This window comes from Lolium rigidum, chromosome 6, assembly GCF_022539505.1.
Source record: "Lolium rigidum isolate FL_2022 chromosome 6, APGP_CSIRO_Lrig_0.1, whole genome shotgun sequence".
Classification (NCBI taxonomy): Eukaryota; Viridiplantae; Streptophyta; class Magnoliopsida; order Poales; family Poaceae; genus Lolium; species Lolium rigidum.
Genome location: NC_061513.1, coordinates 197,891,457 through 197,915,489, shown reverse-complemented (window position 1 = coordinate 197,915,489; position 24,033 = coordinate 197,891,457).

Sequence of the window (24,033 nt, the reverse complement as noted above, 5' to 3'; positions counted from 1 at the left end):
CGCATCTATCGCCGGAAAATATAAAAGGAACACAATAGATCACATTGCATCAACAAAACAAACATACAACAACCATAATTTAACCATTCAATAAAGAGCTAACATACAAGGGGCTTATAGATTCCACAAACAACTTAAAGAGAATCCATGTTATTTACCTAATAAAGGTATGAGAGTATCACACTTAGCAATTGCCTCTCTCGGTTATCACCATGGTATAAACCAAACATCCCCTGGTCGATAACATCATAAAGAGGACAAGAGCATTAGTTTGACATCAAATACCTTCACAAAACATTTTCAAACATTTTTGGAAAAGTAGAAAACAGCTTTCCTAACTTAGTTTGCTCACAAAACACCACACAAGAACAGGGAGCAAATGATATGCCCTACCATTTGAAAACTTAAGCAAAACAAAAGAGCTAATGTTAACTTGCAGAGGTTTTGTTTTGCAAGCATAAAACAAAGGTTGCCCATTTCTACTAAAAAGAATTGGTCAAGGGTTTTAAATAAACCGAAAAGTTTTGCTTCAACAATGCATGTCACACATATACATTACTAACAGCAACAGAAATGTATGAACAGAGACTAATAATATTTTTCCTAGATGGCCAGTACTAATACAAGACTAACCCAATTGGAATCACCCAAAAATATGAATCCTACAAATTTAGGAATTTCTTTGAATCTGACTGTACAGAAAACAAGATCTGTAAGCCATAAATCGTAGAAAAATCCTAAAAATATGAGGCCACTGGAATTTGAAAGGTAATTAAACAGAGATGCATACACAATTGGATTTGGGTTCAAATTGTTTCTGAAACTCTCACAAATAGATTGACAAGGTTACTGCATGTCATTACCATTTGCTTTACCTCTGGATTTACAGAATAGATAAATGCTTGAAACTTTTTTGAAAAGATTAAGAAAACATTCAGTAGTCCTACAGAATTGGAATCACTCAATTAGGTTCAAAAATGGATTTTTGGTGATTTAAAAGCTAACAGCCATGTCTGCAGAACACACAGAACAAGTTTAATTCACCACAAATCGTACATAAACCATAAAAATATTAGGTCAGCTGCATCTGAAAGGTATTGCGAAGCTGGTTCTCACCCAACTGGTTTCATTCAAAAATTCGTTTCCAAGCTCCTGGTTTAATTCGACAAAGTCAGATCTGACCAGATCTTTATCTGTGAACCATTTCAGTTTCAGGAGGTCAATCGAAGTGAAACCACCGCCAAAATGAAGGTATTGAAGAGGGCTTTCACCTACAGTTGAGTTTGTTCAAAAAGGTTTTGTAAAACGGAACAAATCTAACAAACAGTGAATCTGCATGTCTACAGAACTTTATTTACCACGGACAATCCGTAACGCATTTGAGGATGAGACCAAAGCCAAGTTGTAGATCTTTTCAGTACCTATCCGTGGAACTTTGAACCACTCGATTTGGATCTGCACACGATATTTGGTGGATTTTACAAGTTGGTATCAGAATCTGAAACAGCAAGATTACAGAAATTACTGCAAGATTTTGGACGAACTTTGCTCAAGAACTTCAGATCTGAGGATAGCTCAACCTTCTCCATGCTTGGACCAACATGCACCTGCATCAAGATCCAATCTTGTGAGAGGATAAAGGAGAAAGGGAGCTGGATTCATCAAGGGTTAGGGGAGAAGAGAGGGAGAGGGAGGCTCTCATGGTGAGGGGAAGCTTGAGGGAGGAGGAGAGCTTCATCTAGGTGGCTTTCCATGGCCATGGCCGGCCATGGAGCTAGGAGGAGCAGCATTTTCGTGGGGGAGAGGTAGGAGAGGGTTATGAGGGTGTAGATAAGGTGGAGGAGTGAGTGGGGAGTGAAATAATGAAGCCAAAGGTGAGGAGGTGGCCGGCCAAGCCTCTTTTATAGAGGGAGGATGGTTGGCTGCCTCCTTTTTGATTGGCTAAGGTGGGTGGCTGCCCATTTAATGATTTGGTTAGGTGGGAGGGAAAGGCTTGTGGAGGAAGAAAGTAAGGAGGGAGAGCTGGCCGAAAATCTTGCCATGGCCGGCTCCTTCATGTGCCACTCAAAAATGAACAAAGAGAGAGAGATGCACGACACTCATGTGAATAGATCAAGGCATGATGTTGAGGAGGTAATGTCAATGAGTGACTTTGATAATGATAAAAATAGGAGTAGATACATATAGATAAAAAGGAGTATGAAGGTGACATCAATTCATGAGGTCAAGGTGATGATGAAAAAGAATAGAGGATTGAGATGGGCATGATGAAATATAAGTTGCTCTTCAAGTAAGAGGTCAATTGGAAGTGATTTGAAAGTATCAAATGATCATCCATTTGATCAAAAATTGGAGGATAGGGGAATACAATGTGGTAGATCAGAGGTGTCAATAAGATGTGAAAGTGTTGCCATTTGAAAAAGGATTTAATTGAAAGGTATGGGACACACCTCAATTGTCTAGAGACAATTGGGAATGAACTCAAGTGTAATGGAAATTTGAAGATGTTGAGAGAAAACTAGTTGGAGCATAGGAGTTCAAAATATTCTACTTACTTTCTTAAGTAAAGTAGAGTTTTCTCAAATCTTAAATAAACAAGAGATGAAAGAGGAAGAAGTGATCTGGTGCTGGAACATGGGATAGGATACCAGATCAAGTTGAATATATGAGTTGCAAGGATTGACCGAGACATGCAGGACATGGAGGTTGAAGAGGGTGTTGCATAGATGGGATCCATGCATTGAGATTACCAATAACAGTGGTGATTGTTTAGATATCAACTGCCAAAGTCTGAACATTTTAAGCCTATCAACACAGATGGTCGACATGGCCTCAAAACCAACGAGGATGAGTGGGCATAAGAGAGGGATGTAGCTAGGGGTAGATGATCCCAAGTTTTGAATTAAGGATGATTTGAGCTAGATTGTGCCACAAAGAGAAATTCAAGATGGCACACTCAGGTTGCCATGAGTAGAAAAGTTTGATGTGGAGAAAAAGGAAAACAACTTTTCCTAAGTCACATAGGTGTTTTATTAGGTGAGTTGCTTGCTTGACCACTAGAGGTGTTGATCTACGAGGTAGCTCAAGACAAAACTCAACAAGCAAAACAAGACAATACATCTACCAACAGATCAAAGCAATTCATCTTAACAGACAGATCAAGGCAATTCATCTTAATTAGTCTACAGAAAAAGTTTTTGTTCCCCCTAATTTTTGCATTAAGGACAAATAAACAAGGTTGCAAAAAGTGGGGTGTTACAGATCTTCCACCCTTAAACTAATCTCGTCCTGAGATTACTGAGCGTAGAACTAGAGGGGTTGTAAAGTTTAACTAAAGTCAGACTCCATTCTTCTGTAGATGTGCCGTTGTTGAGAGGGTTGCAACTTCAGCTTCTTGAGAGACATGGTAGCTTCTGGCCGAGGGCAAGCTTCATGAAGAGGTTGGCTACTCCATGGAGGTGTTAGATCTGAACTTCCTAACAACCCTAGTGGGAGTTCAAGGCTGTGGGAGGGTTAGTGCACCCAACGGGGCTTGAACAGGGCTGAAAACTTTTTAGAGTTAGCTTAAAAAATTTAGTGGAAGACGAAGTCTTCCACCCTTAAGATTTTTTCATCTGGAGCTTTCTGGAGATAACTCTCGTAGCTTCTCGCCTTGTGGTTCTATCGAGGCTTCACGAAAAAAGTCGTCGATTTTCCTTGTTCGGCTTGAAGAATCTTTGGGGGCGACGTGCAGACCACAAGTTCAAGAGGCATTCACGGTGTTAACTCAACCATATGGGACGCGCGGTAAGTTAGTAAGTTGATGAAACGTCGGGTTGTTGTCCATATGAAGCAGCAACAAGGTCGTCGGAGACAATCTTCAGCTTGAGTGTCGGTGCTGACATATACCTGTTAAGAAGTGAGCAGGTAAACTACACCTAATCTTGAGTCTTGAGGTATCTTCATGAGCTTCACTTGACGAGGACCAGATGAACCATGTGATGTAGCTTGTCTTTGACGCTAATGTTCTCTCATCTGGTTAGACGGTGTGTTAGGGGGGGGTGGTTTTCAAAAAGATATCCTCTAGGTTAGCGCGATTATATACCAAGGTTAGACCAAGTTAGTAAGTCTTCTGGTAGAGGTGCAGTCACTCTTGAAGGTAGGGGCTTCTGCTTTCTTGATGAAGTGGAGATGCTTCAGCGGATCTTGAAGGTATTGGCTTTTGCTTTGTTCGCGTAGTAGAGATGCTTCAGATGACCTTGAAAGTAGTCGGCGGAGATAGGGGTCTGAGTTAGTTTACCTGACGGTTGAAAAACAACTGCTAACGGGTTTAGAGTTAGAGTCTTTCGTTAATCTACCCAACTAACTAGCAGTTAGCAATACATTGACGAGGCAAATTTTAATCCTAACATTACATGTGACACCCATACAACCATAACCAGAGACAAAATACCACTAACAGAGGCTACTGGTATTTTTCCTAGATGCACAGTAACAAAACAAGATCAACACAATTGGAATCATTCAAAAATATTTATTTTTCAATTTTTGAGACTCAAAATACTAACCAGAAACAGTGATCAAGCTTTATTTATTAAAAATCGCACAAAAATCCTAAAAATACAAGCTCAGTGGCGTCTGAAAGATAATTTCATACTGGTTCTAGTGCAATTGGAATCACATCAATCGGATCTACCAAACTATTTTTATTAGCAAAACAGTACACTGGCAGATTTCCATTTTTAATTTCTGTTTCACAAATTTCAAACAATTAAAAAGGGCGGGAACGTCGAAATAGCAAGACATACATGCACACAGCAAACAGATACAAACACTCAAGGCAGCACACTAGGGAACTACAAGCAATCATCACACCAACCATGATACTCTAAGTACACAGAAATTCCTAATGCGCGGGGGTAGTTCAATCAAAGCGATTGGGTTTGTCCTATCCATCCTATAGGTTTGGGGCTGGTCGCATATGTTGACGTCTTCATCTTGTTGGCATCGTCTTCAATAATGAACCTTGTAATCGTTGGTGGTGAAGGGGCCGGGTGTTGAGTCGTTGATGTTGAGGCGGAGGAGAAAACTGTGTAGAACTTCTAGTCTCGACATCTCGGAAACATGAGGTCTTCGAAGAGGTAATCGTTGAGGTGCTCCCGAAGTCGAGATCTTCTCGTGGCTGGCCTAAAAATTACTAGTCAAGAAACTGAGGACTTGACCCCTGACGACTGCAAAAAGTGCAAGCCCATGGAGGAACAAGGTCAGATCTTTGACATACTTTGGTGAAAACCAGAGACATGATGTTGTCATCCCTACATGAGCACGACTAAGTCGGCATCCAATCTTCAATAGCTAATGTTGGAGATACGTGAGACTTCATAAAAGGTTGATCCATCTTCGACTTCGAGTCTCCGGTCTGAGTCGGGGACATCGTCCAATATGTAGGTTTGAATTGGATGAGACAATAGAGTAAGAACTTTCAAACCCTTTTATAAAGGAGAGAGATAAGAATTTAGAAGCTTTGAATAAATAAGAGAAGTAGAAGCTACACTTCCGACTAAAGATATAATTTGTTTCATAAATAGTTTTCCCCAAGTAATAGTTTCCTAGCTAACGTCCATGCTAACTAAGGTCTCCTACAGTCAGGATAGCTCTGATACCAGCTCTGTGGGGACCCCGGACTAGCTGTCCGAAATTCCCTGTTATGTATACAGTTCACGATCCCATGATCAGTGCGCCGTGAACACATAACCGAACTGATATCAAATTACACCATCCATTACAAAGCGGAATAATAAAATTACAACATGGTCACACGACCAATACTTACATAATAGCCTCGAAGGGCCTAACTAAAACATCAGAGTAGCATCATCACTTCAGCAGCGTAGTACCCAAGTCATCTGCCATAACCCTACGAGCAACCGACCGGGAAGACGTTCCTAGCTCGCATAGACGTCGTCAACTCCTTCTTCATCCATCGTGTTCCTCCGAGTCCGGCCAAGTAAATAGCCGGGGACAAAGCCGTGAGTACATTGGAATTGTACTCGCAAACCATCAAGAAAGGTGCTAACAATGCTAACTAAAAGAGACAAGAGAAGAAGGATAGTTTCTCTTGTGGATATAGCATGTGAAAGAGAATCGCTCTTGTGGATATAGCATGTGAAAGAGAATCAGTTCTCTTGTGGATATAGCATCCCAACATCGCAGTTGAAGGGGACACTAAGAGGGTTCTATGACATCTCTATATCTTTGTTAAAGAAGATACTTCAAAAGAGTTCTACAACATAAAACACTAGGAAGGGGGTAACCCGAGTTTATTTCCTTTCCGACCATCTCCACATGGTCAACCAAACCATTCTAGTACCCTTCCGGTACTCCGAAAACAAGTTCCTTTTTCCTTTGGTAAACACTTTCTCAAACAAAACTCATCGGGCTAAGCAACAGCCATTTCAACCGTCCATGACCGCGGACACGGCTATTCGAATAGATTTGACTCTGCAGAGTTTGCACACTTTCCCCACAAGATCCGCGAGTTTATCATGTGGGCATTATCCCTGCATATCAACTATGCCATGACAAAAACTCGGACATAGCCTTTCGCCTATTCGTCTAAGCACGGGATCCTACCCTATGGAGTATGTACCTCCCAGGCACCGTGGCAGCTCACCTCACTTTGAGCGTGGCTCCACCGCCAAGCCAGGAGACCCATAGTGTCTTCCGGACGGGTCAGCCCCGAAGGCCTCCCGTTATACTATTGTCTCCACCAACGACAATCCGGATTCAGGGGTAACCTTACCCTTATATAGTTGTGCGGTGTCCCATGTTAAGAAGAACAAACTACGGGCTAAGCCCCGTCCCACCCCAGGGTAATGTGGTTGCGCGGGTTAATTGTCACGGGTGAATACTTAGGCGCCAAAGTTTTCGAAAACAAGATTTTCTTTTCAACCATCTTTGCCAAGATCCTTTCCTTTCATAAACACACGCTTGGGTAAGTCCAACCCACCCAAGGTTTTCAAAAATTCTTTTCAACAAGGTATTTTTCCAAGGGGGTTCCCAACCTATAGTTTTATGACGGAACTAAGAGTCACAATGACATGATGCTAGCCATCATACCACTAAGGGGATGATAATTGAGGTGCTAAGGGGATCATATATACTTAGGATAAGCATGTATAGGGACAACATAAGTTGGAAGATTCAACAAGGTTCAAGATGTTAATCATCATACCGCTAAGAAGATGATAATATAGATGGTCAAGGGGACATACATGATCAGGGTATGCATGCATAAGATCAACAAGGGGTTCAACATACTCGAGAGTAAGTATGCAGAACATCAACAAGGGGTTCAAGAAGGGTGCCAAGAGGTCGACACACACAAGATAAGTGGGCATACCCCTCACACTTAGAGGGTACACCAAGATCATGATAATGACCACCATTTCCCTAAAGGGGATGGTAGGTGAGGTGTCAAAGAGAATCCAACATGCTCATGGTGAGTATGCTCCATCAACATAAGTAGATACCACACAAAATATATCGAGAGACAAGAATAACAAAGTAACCACAATATGTGATTCAACATTCAGAGATCAAGAGATGGCTTGCCTTGGCTTATTTGTCCCTGGACTTCTTCAACTCCATCAATATAAGAATCCCATCAATATAAATAAAACCCTTATCCGAACCACTTCTTCTTCTCCGGAATTGTTCGCATCTATCGCCGGAAAATATAAAAGGAACACAATCAATCACATTGCATCAACAAAACAAACATACAACAACCATAATTTAACCATTCAATAAAGAGCTAACATACAAGGGGCTTATAGATTCCACAAACAACTTAAAGAGAATCCATGTTATTTACCTAATAAAGGTATGAGAGTATCACACTTAGCAATTGCCTCTCTCGGTTATCACCATGGTATAAACCAAACATCCCCTGGTCGATAACATCATAAAGAGGACAAGAGCATTAGTTTGACATCAAATACCTTCACAAAACATTTTCAAACATTTTTGGAAAAGTAGAAAACAGCTTTCCTAACTTAGTTTGCTCACAAAACACCACACAAGAACAGGGAGCAAATGATATGCCCTACCATTTGAAAACTTAAGCAAAACAAAAGAGCTAATGTTAACTTGCAGAGGTTTTGTTTTGCAAGCATAAAACAAAGGTTGCCCATTTCTACTAAAAAGAATTGGTCAAGGGTTTTAAATAAACCGAAAAGTTTTGCTTCAACAATGCATGTCACACATATACATTACTAACAGCAACAGAAATGTATGAACAGAGACTAATAATATTTTTCCTAGATGGCCAGTACTAATACAAGACTAACCCAATTGGAATCACCCAAAAATATGAATCCTACAAATTTAGGAATTTCTTTGAATCTGACTGTACAGAAAACAAGATCTGTAAACCATAAATCGTAGAAAAATCCTAAAAATATGAGGCCACTGGAATTTGAAAGGTAATTAAACAGAGATGCATACACAATTGGATTTGGGTTCAAATTGTTTCTGAAACTCTCACAAATGGATTGACAAGGTTACTGCATGTCTTTACCATTTGCTTTACCTCTGGATTTACAGAACAGATAAATGCTTGAAACTTTTTTGAAAAGATTAAGAAAACATTCAGTAGTCCTACAGAATTGGAATCACTCAATTAGGTTCAAAAATGGATTTTTGGTGATTTAAAAGCTAACAGCCATGTCTGCAGAACACACAGAACAAGTTTAATTCACCACAAATCGTACATAAACCATAAAAATATGAGGTCAGCTGCATCTGAAAGGTATTGCGAAGCTGGTTCTCACCCAGCTGGTTTCATTCAAAAATTCGTTTCCAAGCTCCTGGTTTAATTCGACAAAGTCAGATCTGACCAGATCTTGATCTGTGAACCATTTCAGTTTCAGGAGGTCAATCGAAGTGAAACCACCGCCAAAATGAAGGTATTGAAGAGGGCTTTCACCTACAGTTGAGTTTGTTCAAAAAGGTTTTGCAAAACGGAACAAATCTAACAAACAGTGAATCTGCATGTCTACCGAACTTTATTTACCACGGACAATCCGTAACGAATTTGAGGATGAGACCAAAGCCAAGTTGTAGATCTTTTCAGTACCTATCCGTGGAACTTTGAACCACTCGATTTGGATCTGCACACGATATTTGGTGGATTTTACAAGTTGGTATCAGAATCTGAAACAGCAAGATTACAGAAATTACTGCAAGATTTTGGACGAACTTTGCTCAAGAACTTCAGATCTGAGGATAGCTCAACCTTCTCCATGCTTGGACCAACATGCACCTGCATCAAGATCCAATCTTGTGAGAGGATAAAGGAGAAAGGGAGCTGGATTCATCAAGGGTTAGGGGAGAAGAGAGGGAGAGGGAGGCTCTCATGGTGAGGGGAAGCTTGAGGGAGGAGGAGAGCTTCATCTAGGTGGCTTTCCATGGCCATGGCCGGCCATGGAGCTAGGAGGAGCAGCATTTTCGTGGGGGAGAGGTAGGAGAGGGTTATGAGGGTGTAGATAAGGTGGAGGAGTGAGTGGGGAGTGAAATAATGAAGCCAAAGGTGAGGAGGTGGCCGGCCAAGCCTCTTTTATAGAGGGAGGATGGTTGGCTGCCTCCTTTTTGATTGGCTAAGGTGGGTGGCTGCCCATTTAATGATTTGGTTAGGTGGGAGGGAAAGGCTTGTGGAGGAAGAAAGTAAGGAGGGAGAGCTGGCCGAAAATCTTGCCATGGCCGGCTCCTTCATGTGCCACTCAAAAATGAACAAAGAGAGAGAGATGCACGACACTCATGTGAATAGATCAAGGCATGATGTTGAGGAGGTAATGTCAATGAGTGACTTTGATAATGATAAAAATAGGAGTAGATACATATAGATAAAAAGGAGTATGAAGGTGACATCAATTCATGAGGTCAAGGTGATGATGAAAAAGAATAGAGGATTGAGATGGGCATGATGAAATATAAGTTGCTCTTCAAGTAAGAGGTCAATTGGAAGTGATTTGAAAGTATCAAATGATCATCCATTTGATCAAAAATTGGAGGATAGGGGAATACAATGTGGTAGATCAGAGGTGTGCATAAGATGTGAAAGTGTTGCCATTTGAAAAAGGATTTAATTGAAAGGTATGGGACACACCTCAATTGTCTAGAGACAATTGGGAATGAACTCAAGTGTAATGGAAATTTGAAGATGTTGAGAGAAAACTAGTTGGAGCATAGGAGTTCAAAATATTCTACTTACTTTCTTAAGTAAAGTAGAGTTTTCTCAAATCTTAAATAAACAAGAGATGAAAGAGGAAGAAGTGATCTGGTGCTGGAACATGGGATAGGATACCAGATCAAGTTGAATATATGAGTTGCAAGGATTGACCGAGACATGCAGGACATGGAGGTTGAAGAGGGTGTTGCATAGATGGGATCCATGCATTGAGATTACCAATAACAGTGGTGATTGTTTAGATATCAACTGCCAAAGTCTGAACATTTTAAGCCTGTCAACACAGATGGTCGACATGGCCTCAAAACCAACGAGGATGAGTGGGCATAAGAGAGGGATGTAGCTAGGGGTAGATGATCCCAAGTTTTGAATTAAGGATGATTTGAGCTAGATTGTGCCACAAAGAGAAATTCAAGATGGCACACTCAGGTTGCCATGAGTAGAAAAGTTTGATGTGGAGAAAAAGGAAAACAACTTTTCCTAAGTCACATAGGTGTTTTATTAGGTGAGTTGCTTGCTTGACCACTAGAGGTGTTGATCTACGAGGTAGCTCAAGACAAAACTCAACAAGCAAAACAATACAATACATCTACCAACGAGATCAAAGCAATTCATCTTAACAGACAGATCAAGGCAATTCATCTTAATTAGTCTACAGAAAAAGTTTTTGTTCCCCCTAATTTTTGCATTAAGGACAAATAAACAAGGTTGCAAAAAGTGGGGTGTTACAATCATGGCGATGAAGAGACCTCCGGGAGATGATTCCCCTCTCCGGCAGGGTGCCGAAGGCGATCTCCTGAATCCCCCGAGATGGGATTGGCGGCGGCGTCTCTGGAAGGTTTTCCGTATCGTGGCTCTCGGTACTGGGGTTTTACGACGAAGACTTTAAGTAGGCGGAAGGACAGGTCAAGGGGCGTCACGGGGGCCCCACACAACAGGGCCGCGCGGGCCCCCTGTTGGCCGCGCCGCCCTACTGTGGCGGCGCCCCGTGGCCCCACTTCGTTTCCTCTCCGGTCTTCTGGAAGCTTCGTGCAAAAATAGGACCCTGGGCGTTGATTTCATCCAATTCCGAGAATATTTCCTTACTAGGATTTCTGAAACCAAAAACAGCAGAAAACAGCAACTGGCTCTTCGGCATCTCGTCAATAGGTTAGTGCCGGAAAATGCATAATAATGACATATAATGTGTATAAAACATGTGAGTATCATCATAAAAGTAGCATGGAACATAAGAAATTATAGATACGTTTGGGACGTATCAAGCATCCCCAAGCTTAGTTCCTACTCGCCCTCGAGTAGGTAAACGATAACAAAGATAATTTCTGAAGTGACATGCTATCATAATCTTGATCATACTATTGTAAAGCATATGAGATGAATGCAGCGATTCGAAGCAATGATGGAGATAATGAGTAAACAAATGAATCATATAGCAAAGACTTTTCATGAATAATACTTTCAAGACAAGCATCAATAAGACTTGCATAAGAGTTACTCATAAAGCAATAAATTCAAAGTAAAGGTATTGAAGCAACACAAAGGAAGATTAAGTTTCAGCGGTTGCTTTCAACTTCAACATGTATATCTCATGGATAATTGTCAACACAAAGAAATATAGCAAGTGCAATAGGTAAACATGTAAGAATCAATGCACACAGTTGATACAAATGTTTGCTTCTGGGATAGAAAGAATAGGCAAACTGACTCAACAATAAAGTAGAAGATAGGCCCTTCGCAGAGGGAAGCATTGATTACTATATTTCTGCTAGAGCTTTTGTTTTGAAAACATAGAAACAATTTTTTCAACGGTAGTAATAAAGCATATGTGTTATGTATACGATATCCTATAAGTTGCAAGCCTCATGCATAGTATACCAATAGTGCTTGCACCTTGTCCTAATTAGCTTGGATTAACATGGATTATCATTGCATAGCATATGTTTCAACCAAGTGTCACAAAGGGGTACCTCTATGCCGCCTGTACAAAGGTCTAAGGAGAAAGCTCGCATTGGATTTCTCGCTTTTGATTATTCTCAACTTAGACATCCATACTGGGACAACATAGACAACAGGTAATGGACTCCTCTTTAATGCATAAGCATACAACAACAGTTAAAATTCTCATAAGAGATTGAGGATTAATTGTCCACACCGAAACTTCCACCATGAATCATGGCTTTAGTTAGCGGCCCAATGTTCTTCTCTAACAGTATGCATACTCAAACCATTTGATCATGAAAATCGCCCTTACTTCAGACAAGACGAACATGCATAGCAACTCACATGATATTCAACAAAGGTAAAAGTTGATGGCGTCCCCAGAAACATGGTTACCGCTCAACAAGCAACGTATTAAGAAATAAGACACATAAGTACATATTCTTCACCACAATAGTTTTTAAGGCTATTTTTCCCATGACCTATATATTGCAAAGGCAAAGAATAGAATTTTAAAGGTAGCACTCAAGTAATGTACTTTGGAATGGCGGAGAAATACCATGTAGTAGGTAGGTATGGTGGACACAAATGGCATGGTTATTGGCTCAAGGATTTGGATGCATGAGAAGAATTCCTATCAATACAAGGCTAGGCTAGCAAGGTTGTTTGAAGCAAACTCAAGTATGAAAGGTGCAGCAAAGCTCACATATGAACATATTGTAACTATTATAAGACTTTACATTGTCTCCTTGTTGTTCAAACACCTCAACCAGAAAATATCTAGACTCTAGAGATCAATCATGCAAACCAAATTTTAACAAGATCTATGTAGTTATTCATTAATGGGTACAAGGTACATGATGCAAGAGCTTAACCAAGATCTATATGAGCACAACAATTGCCAAGTATCAAATTATTCAAACATTATACCATTTACCACATGCGGCATTTTCCGTTTCCAACCATATAACAATGAATGAAGTAATCCAACTTTCGCAATGAACATTAAAGATAAAGCTAAGAACATATGTGTTCATACGAAACAGCGGAGCGTGTCTCTCTCCCAAACAAAGAATGCTAGGATCCGATTTATTCAAACAAAAAAAAATAAAAACAAACAGACACTCCAAGTAAAGCACATCAGATGTGACGGAATAAAAATATAGTTTCACTAGAGGAACCTGATAAGTTGTCGATGAAGAAGGGATGCCTTGGGCATCCCCAAGCTTAGACGCTTGAGTCTTCTTAAAATATGCAGGGATGAACCACGGGGCATCCCCAAGCTTAGACTTTTCACTCTTCTTGATCATATTGTATCATCCTCCTCTCTTGACCCTTGAAAACTTCCTCCACACCAAACTCAAAACAAACTCATTAGAGGGTCAGTGCATAATTCATATATTCAGAGGTGACATAATCATTCTTAACACTTCGGACATTGCACAAAGCTACTGAAAGTTAATGGAACAAATAAATCCATCAAACATAGCAAAACAGGCAATGCGAAATAAAAGGCAGAATCTGTCAAAACAGAACAGTCCGTAAAGATGAATTTTTAAGAGGCACCAGACTTGCTCAGATGAAAATGCCCAAATTGAATGAAAGTTGCGTACATATCTGAGGATCACGCACGTAAATTGGCAGATTTTTTTAAATTTTCTACAGGTACTACTGCTCAAATTCGTGACAGCAAGAAATCTGTTCTTGCGCAGTAATCCAAATCTAGTATTGGCTTTACTATCAAAAACTTTACTTGGCACAACAATGCAATAAAATAAAGATAAGAAGAGGTTGCTACAGTAGTAACAACTTCCAAGACTCAAACATAAAATAAAGTGCAGAAGTAAAATGATGGGTTGTCTCCCATAAAAGCTTTTCTTTAACGCCTTTCAGCTAGGCGCAGAAAGTGTGAATCAAGTATTATCAAGAGGTGAAGCATCAACATTGGTGTTGGGAGTTTTCTCAACTATGCATTTTATCTTATCTATGTGAGTTTCAGAGGCTCCCTTTTCATTATTTTTAGGTTTGCTATCCTCGTCAAACAAATTTTCAGGAACAAGCCAACCATAGTTATTTTCTAGAGCGTCATTCATTCCTAGGAGCTTACAAGGTATTGTTGTCTTAATCTCCCCACCATCATTAATATTATTAGTGTACCTTATTCTCTCCATGTCCATCTTTTCAAGGGTACTAGCAAAGTTGGTATAAGAGCCAAGCATCTTATATTTAATAAAGACCTTTCTAGCCTCTCTTGCTACACCACCAAATTCTTTAAGAAGTGTTTCTAAAACAAAATCTTTCTTTTCCCCTTCTTAAAGAATTTGGTGGTGTAGCAAGAGAGGCTAGAAAGGTCTTTATTAAATATAAGATGCTTGGCTCTTATACCAACTTTGCTAGTACCCTTGAAAAGATGGACATGGAGAGAATAAGGTACACTAATAATATTAATGATGATGGGGAGATTAAGACAACAATACCTTGTAAGCTCCTAGGAATGAATAACGCTCTAGAAAATAACTATGGTTGGCTTGTTCCTGAAAATTTGTTTGACGAGGATAGCAAACCTAAAAATAATGAAAAGGGAGCCTCTGAAACTCACATAGATAAGATAAAATGCATAGTTGAGAAAACTCCCAACACCAATGTTGATGCTTCGTCTCTTGATGTTACTTGATTCACACTTTCTGCGCCTAGATGAAAGGCGTTAAAGAAAAGCGCTTATGGGAGACAACCCATTATTTTACTTCTGCACTTTATTTTATATTTGAGTCTTGGAAGTTGTTATTACTGTAGCAACCTATCCTTATCTTTATTTTATTGCATTGTTGTGCCAAGTAAAGTCTTTGATAGTAAAGCCAATACTAGATTTGGATTACTGCGCAGGAACAGCTTTCTTGCTGTCACGAATTTGAGCAGTAGTCCCTGTAGAAAATTTAAAAACATCTGCCAATTTACGTGCTTGATCCTCAGATATGTACGCAATTTTCATTCAATTTGGTCATTTTCATCTGAGCAAGTCTGGTGCCTCTTAAAAATTCGTCTTTACGGGCTGTTCTGTTTTGACAGATTCTGCCTTTTATTTCGCATTGCCTGTTTTGCTATATTTGATGGATTTATTTGTTCCATTAACTTTCAGTAGCTTTGTGCAATGTCCAGAAGTGTTAAGAATGATTATGTCACCTCTGAATATATGAATTATGCACTCGACCCTCTAATGAGTTTGTTTTGAGTTTGGTGTGGAGGAAGTTTTCAAGGGTCAAGAGAGGAGGATGATACAATATGATCAAGAAGAGTGAAAAGTCAAAGCTTGGGGATGCCCCCGTGGTTCATCCCTGCATATTTTAAGAAGACTCAAGCGTCTAAGCTTGGGGATGCCCAAGCATCCCTTCTTCATCGACAACTTATCAGGTTCCTCTAGTGAAACTATATTTTTATTCCGTCACATCTTATGTGCTTTACTTGGAGCGTCTGTTTGTTTTTGTTTTTGTTTGAATAAAATCGGATCCTAGCATTCTTTGTTTGGGAGAGAGACACACTCTTCTGTTTCGTATGAACACATATGTTCTTAGCTTTATCTTTAATGTTCATTGCGAAAGTTGGATTACTTCATTCATTGTTATATGGTTGGAAACGGAAAATGCCGCATGTGGTAAATGGTATAATATCTTGAATAATTTGATACTTGGCAATTGTTGTGCTCATATAGATCATGTTTAAGCTCTTGCATCATGTACTTTGTACCTATTAATGAAGAACTACATAGAGCTTGTTAAAATTTGGTTTGCATGATTGGTCTCTCTAGAGTCTAGATATTTTCTGGTTGAGGTGTTTGAACAACAAGGAGACGATGTAAAGTCTTATAATGCTTACAATATGTTCATATGTGAGTCTTGCTGCACCGTTTTATACTTGAGTTTGCTTCAAACAACCTTGCTAGCCTAGCCTTGTATTGAGAGGAATTCTTCTCGTGCATCCAAATCCTTGAGCCAAAAACTATGCCATTTGTGTCCACCATACCTACCTACTACATGGTATTTCTCTGCCATTCCAAAGTACATTACTTGAGTGCTACCTTTAAAATTCTATTCTTTGCCTTTACAATACATAGCTCATGGGAAAATAGCCTTAAAAACTATTGTGGTGAAAAATATGTACTTATGTGTCTTATTTCTTAATAAGTTGCTTGTTGAGCGGTAACCATGTTTCTGGGGACGCTATCAACTTTACAATATCATGTGAATTGCTATGCATGTTCGTCTTGTCTGAAGTAAGGGCGATTTTCATGATCAAATGGTTTGAGTATGCATACTATTAGAGAAGAACATTGGGCCACTAACTAAAGCCATGATTCATGGTGGAAGTTTCAGTGTGGACAATTAATCCTCAATCTCTTATGAGAATTTTAACTGTTGGTGTATGCTTATGCATTAAAGAGGAGTCCATTATCTGTTGTCTATGTTGTCCCAGTATGGATGTCTAAGTTGAGAATAATCAAAAGCGAGAAATCCAATGCGAGCTTTCTCCTTAGACCTTTGTACGAGCGGCATAGAGGTACCCCTTTGTGACACTTGGTTGAAACATATGCTATGCAATGATAATCCATGTTAATCCAAGCTAATTAGGACAAGGTGCAAGCACTATTGGTATACTATGCATGAGGCTTGCAACTTATAGGATAACTTATACATAACACATATGCTTTATTACTACCGTTGAAAAAATTGTTTCTATGTTTTCAAAACAAAAGCTCTAGCACAAATATAGTAATCAATGCTTCCCTCTGCGAAGGGCCTATCTTCTACTTTATTGTTGAGTCAGTTTGCCTATTCTTTCTATCCCAGAAGCAAACATTTGTATCAACTGTGTGCATTGATTCTTACATGTTTACCTATTGCACTTGTTATATTGCTTTGTGTTGACAATTATCCATGAGATATACATGTTGAAGTTGAAAGCAACCGCTGAAACTTAATCTTCCTTTGTGTTGCTTCAATACCTTTACTTCGAATTTATTGCTTTATGAGTAACTCTTATGCAAGTCTTATTGATGCTTGTCTTGAAAGTATTATTCATGAAAAGTCTTTGCTATATGATTCATTTGTTTACTCATTATCTCCATCATTGCTTCGAATCGCTGCATTCATCTCATATGCTTTACAATAGTATGATCAAGATTATGATAGCATGTCACTTCAGAAATTATCTTTGTTATCGTTTACCTACTCGAGGGCGAGTAGGAACTAAGCTTGGGGATGCTTGATACGTCCCAAACGTATCTATAATTTCTTATGTTCCATGCTACTTTTATGATGATACTCACATGTTTTATACACATTATATGTCATTATTATGCATTTTCCGGCACTAACCTATTGACGAGATGCCGAAGAGCCGATTGTTGTTTTCTGCTGTTTTTGGTTTCGAAATCCTAGTAAGGAAATATTCTCGGAATTGGATGAAATCAACGCCCAGGGTCCTATTTTTGCACGAAGCTTCTAGAAGACCAGAGAGGAAACGAAGTGGGGCCACGGGGCGCCGCCACAGTAGGGCGGCGCGGCCAACAGGGGGCCCGCGCGGCCCTGTTGTGTGGGGCCCCCGTGATGCCCCTTGACCTGCCCTTCCGCCTACTTAAAGTCTTCGTCGCGAAACCCCCAGTACCGAGAGCCACGATACGGAAAACCTTCCAGAGACGCCGCCGCCGCCAATCCCATCTCGGGGGATTCAGGAGATCGCCTCCGACACCCTGCCGGAGAGGGGAATCATCTCCCGGAGGTCTCTTCATCGCCATGATCTCCTCCGGATTGATGTGTGAGTAGTCCACCCCTGGACTATGGGTCCATAGCAGTAGCTAGATGGTTGTCTTCTCCTCATTGTGCTATCATGTTAGATCTTGTGAGCTGCCTATCATGATCAAGATCATCTATTTGTAATTCTACATGTTGTGTTTGTTGGGATCCGATGAATATTGAATACTATGTCAAGTTGATTATCAATCTATCATATATGTTATTTATGTTCTTGCATGCTCTCCGTTGCTAGTAGAGGCTCGGCCAAGTTGATACTTGTGACTCCAAGAGGGAGTATTTATGCTCGATAGTGGGTTCATGCCTCCATTAAATCTGGGACGAGTGACGGAAAGTTCTAAGGTTGTGGATGTGCTGTTGCCACTAGGGATAAAACATCGATGCTTTGTCTAAGGATATTTGTGTTGATTACATTACGCACCATACTTAATGCAATTGTCTCGTTGTTTGCAACTTAATACTGGAAGGGGTTCGGATGATAACCTCGAAAGTGGACTTTTTAGGCATAGATGCATGCTTGGATAGCGGTCTATGTACTTTGTCGTAATGCCCCGATTGAATCTCATAGTACTCATCATGATATATGCATGTGCATTGTTATGCCTTCTTTATTTGTCAATTGCCCAACTGTAATTTGTTCACCCAACATCTGTTTATCTTATGGGAGAGACACCACTAGTTCTTTACTGTTCTTCGCAAACAATCATCATCTTCCACACAATACGTTTAATCCTTTGTTACAGCAAGCCGGTGAGATTGACAACCTCACTGTTACGTTGGGGCAAAGTACTTTGATTGTGTTGTGCAGGTTCCACGTTGGCACCGGAATCCCTGGTGTTGCGCCGCACTACACTCCGCCGCCATCAACCTTCAACGTGCTTCTTGGCTCCTACTGGTTCGATAAACCTTGGTTTCTTTCTGAGGGAAAACTTGCTACTGTACGCATCACACCTTCCTCTTGGGGTTCCCAACGGACGTGTGTTAATTGCACGCATCACCCTCCCAAAAGCTTCATTTTGGAGTGACTAAGAAGGATCCAGGCTTACATTTTCATTTTCATGTGTTAAACTTGTTTAAATCTTGGTCAAACCTAGGATTTGACCAAGATTCAAATGGGAATAAAACTTCAAAAAATATCAAAAAATTAAAAACCAAAGCACGTAGTCTTCTTATGTCATATAGTTAGCATTAAAGTTCATAAACAAGGTCTAGACATGTTCGAACCAGAAAAATCATGTATCTACCCCCTAACCCTAAACTTTGTCTTATGAAGTCAAGCACGAAGAGAAGTGGTTTTGGGTTTCAAACATGGAAATTTCAAAAACCTCAAAGAAGCTTCATTTTGGAGTGACTAAGAAGGATCCAGGCTTACTTTTTCATTTTTCATTTTGGAGAGCGATTTACCCAGTTTCGGGGCCCTCGATGAGGTAAAACCCTTACGTCCTTCTTGTCTGATCTTGATTATAAAAATATCGGGTTACAATGGGGTGCCGAAGGTTTCGGCTGAGCTCTCGTCGAGAGTCTAAGTTCTGCGGGGACCTAGCTCTAGAATTGTGGTGGTTACGATTGCTAGGATTGCGTGTGTCCTCGGCAGCCTCTCTCCTGGCCCTTATATTGGGAGCCAGGTCTCGAGAGATCTGTCCGGGTACGAGTAGGTTACAAAGGGTCCTAGGTCTAAGCTTTCCTTGTATTCTTCGTCTCTTGTCTTGGTCTTCAAGGATTTTTCTTCGGCACCGACGTAGCGGCCCACCTTCCCATCGAGTGCCTTCATGGGCCCCTGGTTGGACCGTAGTAGGTAGCGCAATATCAGTTACCCGAAGGGTAATGCCCACATCAGTAGCCCCCGATTGCTTGGCCGAAGATACTCCGTGCAGGGTCTAAAGCGTGCCTTCTTTCGAATATTCGCCTTAGCTGATGGTTCCTGACCTTCTTGTCACAGCAGCGTCTTCTTCTATCGGGTGCGCGTCCAGCGCTCCCGATGGGAGTAGCCCCCGAGTCTAGGTACGGATGCTTGCAACCGTGCATAGACTCAAGTTGTACTACTCGAACATTTTTCTTCTGCCGAAGTTTTCAACCACTTGTTACGGTCATCCGATATTTTTCCTTTTATCGGGTCTTCATTTCTTTCAAGCAAGATTTTAGTTATGCAAGGGATATTGAGTGACGCGCCCGGTTTCTACCGGTTAACTGCCGATGGCAAAACAACATCATCCTACACAGAATCAAGTCCCCGGGCATGATCCTGGGCCGCGCAAAAAACCTTCGAGTTCATAACTTTCTATCGGGTATGCACTCAGTGCTCCTGATAGGAGTAGCCCCCGAGTCTGAGCATGGATGCTTGCAACCGAGTGAAGATTTTAGCCCAAAATAACTTGAACCTTTCTTCAGATACTTCTGATGTAATTTCTCTTGCAATAATCTTCGAGCCCAAATTACGTCGGGTGCGTGTCCAGCGCTGCCGATGGGAGTAGCCCCCGAGTCTAGGCACGGATGCTTGAATACGTGTGTAGACTCAAGTTGAACCACTCGATAATTTTAATTCTCTTCAGATACTCCTTGCGAAACCGATACTTCTGATGACATCATGGGTGACGTAGCAACTGATGTGGTTTGATTGACAGGACGTGACCTAACGGGCCCACCCTACTTCTGCGCGGTCAGTTTAGGAAATGACTAGTAATTGTGCATTGACCGAGGCGCCCCCTCGATTTCCGCGCGTAGTGGGGTTAATGGGCCGCCGGTTTCGTTTCTCTTGCTTGGACATGTGTACGATCAGATCCTCGTCCACCTCCCCACGATTGCTGGAGTTATGGCCACGATTCCCCAACAGTCCTCGCTATAAATAAAGGCTCTTTCATTATTTTCACTTTTTACGCTTCCATACTGCTCATCTTCTTCCTCAATCTCTCCTCTCACCACTGTTCCTTCTTCCAAGAACTCGAACATCAAGGGAAAAAGGAAGGGAACCGCTGAACCGGGCGCTTCGTCAGGCGCTGGCAAGGTCTGCCACGATTGGCGCGCCTCCACCATCTCAAACCGTGATCTGAACAAGATGCACACGCTTGGCGTCATCTCATCGTCTGATGATGACATTCGCCTCCCAGGTTCATCTTCTCGCCCAAGGCCTCCCAAGGGATTCATTGTTATGTTCGTCGCCTTTTTATATCGTGGGTTTTCACTTCCCGCCCACGAATTCCTTCGCTCCCTTCTCTTTTTCTACGGGATTCAGCTCTGGCAGCTGACCCCAAATTCCATCCTTCATCTTTCCATCTTCATCACCTTATGCGAGGCGTTCCTCGGCATCGACCCTCACTGGGGCTTGTGGAGGAAAATCTTCTACGTCAAACGCCACAACGGCAATGACGGTCCTCCCGTTGTTGGCGGTGTCGGCTTTGTCGTTAGAAAAGAGGCTGACTACCTCGACTTCCAGATGAAGGAATCATTCCAAGGCTGGCGCCAGAAATGGTTCTACCTGCGAGATATTCCAGTAGCTGGACGGCGCTCCAACTTGCCCCTTTTTGAAGATGTCCTAGTGGCCACGCCGAAGAAATCTTGGCGAAACACCTTGAGTCTCGAAGAAAGTGCCACAGCCGATCAACTGTTCAGGAAGGTCTTAGACCTAAAGAATGCATGGGGTCTGACAATGTGTGGTACTGAGGTAGTCGCGGTGTTTCTAAAACGTCGGGTGCAACCATTGATGTATCGCTCTCATCAGTTGTGGTTGTACATTGGCAAAGATGATAAGTCCAGGGTCAGCTCAGCCGAGGTGCGGCGCCTTACTCGCTTCAGCCAAAAGGACAATATCGTCCTAGTTTCGGCTCGCCCTCCATTTGATCTCAAACATCTTCCTGCCGAGGTAATCTTCTTTGCACTTGTTCCAAATGTTGTTTCTGTTTCTTTATTCGAACTTTTAACAGCCTCTTTTTCCGTTGATAGGCTCCCACCATCGCTCACTGCTACCCTCCTACACCCGAAAGTGGGGTAGAGCTAGAGGATGATGACGACGATTCGGAGGAAACCGAAGATGTGCAGCATGCTCTCGACGACAGCGACGTCCAAGAAGACGAAGCCCCTGAAGAAGATGCTCGCACTAGGGATATGCGGCGCAGGAGGATTAACGAAGACTTGATGACGATGGCTGAATCGAGTCCCAGCGGACAAGATAATGATGCCGATGAAACTGCGTCGCCTCCTCCAGCTGCGAAGAGTTCGACAGGCTTCTTTGTTGTCGAAGATGACTTGGACATGTGAGTCTCCACTTTTTCCCTGTGTAACCAGTTTTCTTGAACTCATGTAATGTATGTTCCTGTTTTCAACCAGTTCTGATGACGACGATGAAGTTCCTCTCGCAAAGAGGGCTAAGTTTATGTCTGGGAAGAGCGAGTCGGCTAGGGAGTCGAATCCTTCGCCTGCTGATCCAACGCCCCCTTCAAGGATGACTGTGGCCAAGGTTCCTGTGTCGAAGGTTAATCCTTCTGCTGGTGTCTCTGCTCCTCCAATAGCTTGTGATCACGTAAGTAAATCCACTCAGCTTGATATTCTTGATTGATTTCTGAATTCAACTGAAATTCTTCGTCTTCTCTTTTGCAGCCGATTTTCGCCACAATTGATGTCGTGGCAGATTTCGCTGATCAATTTACTCGCCTTGAGTCAGAAAATGCTCAGCTTCGAGAGGCCATCAAAGTTTCGGCTGACCAAGTGCTGGAGGCTAACAAGCTTACAGCCGATGCTCAGAACGAAAACATCCTGTTAAAAGATGAGCTAAAGAAGTTGAAGCAGACAATGAAGGATGAGCAAGAGGCCAGACGCGAGGCTGCCATTGCATCCGATGAAAAAGAAGGTGCCCTCCACGAATCAATCACGAACTTGTTGGGTAAGTTCCTTTTTGCATGGTATCTTTCCAATACTGTATTCCGGATTACTTATTCATGTCTTTCCAGATGCTGCCGATATGCCTATCAATCGTGCTCGCAAGCTTCGGGAGGATTCAATGTCCGACGCCCTTTCGCTTGCTACTGACTCAAATGTCCAAGTCCTTGGTCTTTTGCAAAAAACCAAGGGGGCTCTGTCGAAGTTATTCTCGCTGATATTCCCGAAGATCAACCAAAAGAAGACCCTTGGAGAAATGGCAGAATCTTTCTTCATCGACTCTTCTGAGGCTATAGAGGTACTTAAGCGACGCTCCCGTCTGTTTGGGGTGGTTCTTACCTTCCAACTGCTGATGGGGCACGGGCTGAGTTCAGATTTGGAAAAGTTGTCTAAGGCACTACCTGTAGATGACAACAATTTCCTAGTCAGCCTTGAACCTTTCAAACAGTCGACAGTGATTTGTGCTAGCCAACTTCTCAAGCTAGTCGATGAAGAGAAGTCCAAAGCTGCGCCTGCACCTGATTCTTCATCGGCCCAACATTGAAATATCTTTTGTTCCATTATTGTAATTATGCTTGATGTAGTTTAATCTAACTTTGCGTCGTACGGGCTCTGTTGCCAGTACCAACAATCTTCTGGATGTAATGTATGAGCTCCCGATGGGATTTTTTATTCATGCTCTTCTGAGTTGGAAAAAACCGTGTTGCAGATTCCTTCAACTTCTTCTCGTGCTGACTCTTCTTTGAAATCTTCGGCTACCGATGAATCTGAACTTATTCGTCGCTTGTGCGATCAAATTTCTCGATTGAACAAAGACATAAGCAATCTTCACGCCATGGCAGCATTGGTGAAACGGAAGAGCGAGATTGCTACTGCAATCGAGTAGCATGCTCTAGATCGCCTCCGTGCTGCTACTGAAAGCTTAAGCTGTGAGTACCTGAACCCCTTTAAATTTCCATCGTTTTACTTGCTAAGTAATCTTTTGCTGACTATTCTTTTGTATTTCAACAGTCGTAGTTGTCGATGAATTAGAAGAGAATAGGCGAATCCATGAAAAGATCGAAGCAATGACCGATGTCTCTCACACAAAACATGAACTTTAGTCAAATCGACCAAAAGTTGTAGTTATCGCTAAATTTGAGCATCGGGTAGAGAAGGTGCATTATTATTTTGACAAGTATCATGCTCAACTCT